Source organism: Humulus lupulus, chromosome X (genome assembly GCF_963169125.1).
Source record: "Humulus lupulus chromosome X, drHumLupu1.1, whole genome shotgun sequence".
Classification (NCBI taxonomy): Eukaryota; Viridiplantae; Streptophyta; class Magnoliopsida; order Rosales; family Cannabaceae; genus Humulus; species Humulus lupulus.
The window spans coordinates 184,551,024-184,555,331 of NC_084802.1; positions in this window are offsets into that span (position 1 = coordinate 184,551,024).

Sequence of the window (4,308 nt, forward strand, 5' to 3'; positions counted from 1 at the left end):
GTCGCCTACGCTAAAGATGCGTTTCTTGACCTTTGAGTTGAAGTAACGAGTGATCTTCTGTTGATAATGCGCGAGCTGTAGCTGCGAAGGTTCTCATTTTTCATCAATTAGGTCGAGGGACGCGCAAAGCAATTTGTCGTTCTAGTCTTGGTCAAATGTTCGGACTCTGTGCGAGGCTATCTTTACTTCGACAAGAAGGACGACCTCACTCCCGAGAGCCAGGGAGAAAGGAGTGTGACCCGTCGATGTTTGGAGCGAGGTCCGGTATGCCCACAGTACCTGGGGGAGCTGTTCGGGCCAAACTCCCTTGGCTTCATCCAGCCTCTTCTTAAGGCTTGCTTTTAGCATCTTGTTCACCGCCTCGACCTGCCCATTAGCTTGGGGGTAGGCCACGGAGGAGAAGCTTTTAACTATGCCATGCCTCTCACAAAATTTGGTGAAGAGGTCGCTATCGAACTGTGTTCTGTTATTCGACATGATCTTCTTTGGCAGCCCGAATCGGTAGACAATATTCTTGACCACGAAGTCGAGGACCCTCTTTGAGGTAATCGTCGCCAGAGCTTCTGCCTCTGCCCATTTTGTGAAGTAGTCTATAGCCACTATAGCATAGCGAACTCCTCCCTTTCCCGTGGGAAGGGCACCAACTAAATCAATCCCCCAGACCGCGAATGGCCACGGAGACGAGATCATCTTTAGCTCGACTGGAGGGGCTTGGGCGACCGTGGCGAACCGCTGGTACCTGTCGCAACTTTTGACATAAGAGATCGGGTCTTTTGAAAGAGTGGGCCAATAATACCCTTGTCTCAACACCTTTAAGGCCAGGGATTGCCCCCCAGCGTGATCTCCGCAAAATCCCTCATGCACCTCCTGCAAAATGGTCTTCGCCTCGCTTGGCAGAACACACCACAGAAGAGGTAAAGAGAGGCCACGCCGGTACAATATCCCGTCTATCATTATATACCTCGGAGCCTGGTAAAGTACCTTCCTTGCGTCATTTCGCTCCTCGGGTAACTTCCCTGTTGTGAGGTACTCGATTATGAGAGTCATCCAGGTCGGTCTGGTGTCGATCATCTCGACCTTCTCTATGCTTGGTCTTTCCAAGAACTCTACCGGTACCAAGCCCAAAGTTTCTGCCTCCCCGGAGGTGGCAAGCTTTGCCAGGGCGTTAGCGTTGGCATTCTGCTCTCGAGGTATCTGCTCAATTAAGCCGTGCTCAAATACGGATAGCTCATTCTTTACCTTGGCTAGGTAAGCAGCCATCTTGGTTCCCCGTGCTTGGTATTCTCCTAATACTTGGTTTACCACGAGCTGGGAATCACTGTAGCACTGGACGGAGCTGGCCTTCAGCTCCTGGGCCACCCTTAGCCCAGCCAATAAAGCTTCGTATTCGACCTCGTTGTTGGATGCTTTGAATCTGAATCGCAACGCGGAGTGGAATCGATGTCCCTCCGGGGATATCAATATGATTCCAGCCCCGGACCCGTTCTCGTTAGACGAGCCATCTACGAAGACTTTCCATGAGGCCCGAACCGGTTCTTCCCCTGGGTCTTCTCGGAATCCTGTGCACTCTGCCACAAAATCAGCCAGGGCTTGGCTTTTTATAGTAGTTCGCGGTGCATACAATATCTCAAATTGGCTGAGCTCGATAGCCCATTTCAACAGACGTCCCGATGCTTCAGGTTTCTGCAAAACCTGCCTTAAAGGTTGATCGATTATGACATGTATTGAATGGGACTGGAAATACGGCATGAGCTTTTGGGAGGCCGTAATAAGGCAGAAAGCCGTATTTTCCATCAATGGGTATCGGGATTCAGCTCCGAGAAGCCTCTTGCTGATGTAATAGACTGGTCTTCTTCCCGGACCAGTACGGCGCTAGCCGCATCTTCCGTGACAGCTAGGTAAAGGAAAAGAGGCTCTACTGCTGTTGGTTTGGACAATACGGGCGGCTCGGCTAAATGTGATTTCAGGTCGAGGAAGGCACGTTCGCACTCTTCGGTCCACTCGAATTTTTTATTTCCCCGGAGCAGGTTGTATAATGGCAAACACTTGTCGGTAGATTTGGAAATGAACCGATTAAGGGCTGCCACCCTTCCTGTTAGACTTTGAACGTCTTTTCGGGACCGGGGTGATGGCATCTCGAGTAGCAACCTAATCTTATCGGGGTTCGCCTCTATTCCTCTGGCGTTGACAATGAAACCCATAAATTTTCCTGACGCAACCCCGAAAGTACACTTTTGGGGGTTTAGCCTCATGCCGTATTCTCTTAAAATCTTAAAACATTCCTTCAGATCGGAGACATGGTTATCGGCAATTTTTGACTTGACCAACATGTCCTCAACATACACTTCCATATTTTTCTCGATTTGATTGGTAAACATCCTATTTACCAACCTCTGGTATGTAGCTCCTGCGTTTTTCAGCCCGAAAGGCATGACCTTGTAGCAATAAACGTTAGTTGGGGTCATGAAGCTAGTGTGCTCCTGGTCCACCAGATTCATGGCGATCTGGTTATAGCCCGAGTATGCATCCATAAAAGACATGAGCTCGTGCCCCGCCGTGGCATCCACCAATTGGTCAATCCTTGGCAAAGGGAAGCAATCTTTGTGGCAGGCTTTATTTAGATCAGAAAAGTCGATGCAGGTCCGCCACTTCCCGTTGGGCTTCGGGACCAAAACGGGATTTGCGATCCAGATCGGGTACTTTGCCTCGTGGATAAAGCCGCACTTTAAGAGTCGGGCTACTTCCTCCTCTAGGGCCTCAGCTCGGGTCGTACCTAGGCGCCTTTGTTTCTGGGACTTCGCAGGCACATTCTTGTCCAAGTTGAGGATGTGCATGATGACGCTCGGGCTGATCCCTACCATGTCTCCATGAGACCAGGCAAACACATCTAGATTCTCTTGTAGAAACCTAATTAACTCCGCCTTCCTCTCGCTACACAGGTTTTTCCCTAGCCTTACTGTGACGCCCCACGTCACTATGGCTGCCTTCTAGAATGACGACTGGCCCTACAAACCAACTTGAGTCTTTTCAGCATGCTTTGTCCTCACTCACATGCTTCCTAGGAAAACTTCTCAGGAGGTCACCCATCCCTAGATTACCCCAGGTCAAGCACGCTTAACTTTGGAGTTCTTAAGTGATGCGCTACCGAAAACAAGATGCATCTTGTTGATATAGGTAGTACCTATTAATCCATTTAAGCCCTCTTCAACTGTGTAGTCCCATACCTACACAGTCTTAGAATCATCACACTTGACCTTCCCCAGGCGGTGTGGGATTGCACAGCTTACCTGGTCTTTCCCCTTATGGATCACGGGATTCTGACTGTCACAATCACCCTCCCTTACGGGCCTGACGTCCCCGTCAGCCACACTTCCGGCTGGGTCAAGGCTTTGATACCATTTGTGACACCCCACGTCACTATGGCTGCTTTCTGGAATGACGACTGGCCCTATAAACCAACACGAGTCTTTTCAGCATGCTTTGTCCTCACTCACATGATTCCTTGGAAAACTTCCCAGGAGGTTAGATTACCCCAGGTCAAGCATGCTTAACTTTGGAGTTCTTAATTGATGGGCTACTGAAAAGAAGATGCATCTTGTTGATATAGGTAGTACCCATTAATCCATTTAAGCCCTCTTCAACTGTGTAGTCCCATACCTACATAGTCTTAGAATCATCACACTTGACCTTCCCCAGGCGGTGTGGGATTGCACAGCTTACCTGGTCTTTCCCCTTATGGATCACGGGATTCTGACTGTCACATTTACCACCTTCGAGGGGTCTTGTGGGTCGATATTCACCTCCTCGAGCTCCTCGATGGCCTGGAGCTCGAATCTATCCTCGCCTATTCTGGGGTCGATATCATTATTCAAGATGATACTCTCCCCCTGGCATTCTGAGGTTTTTCTATCTCCGGAGTAAATCCTACTTCTTGAGATTCCTCGTCCCCGCCCCAGATGGTCATCGTCTGCTGCCCGGGTCGTGACTTTCCCTTCATGGAAATGCTATAGCATTCCCTGGCAGTAAGCTGATCACCTCGGACCGTGCATATCCCCGTGGAAGAGGGGAATTTTACCGCGAGGTGGCGGATGGAGGTTACGGCCTCAAATGCTATCAATGTAGGCCGACCCAGAATGGCGTTGTAGGAGGTGGGACAATCGATAACCACAAATTTGAGGAGTTTAGAGACAATCCGAGGCCCCTCTCCCAAGGTAATTACCAGCTCGATTGTTCCTATCGCCGCTGATCCTTCTCCGAAAAATCCATACAGCATCATGGAGGTGGCTTTCAACTCGGTGACAGATAAAC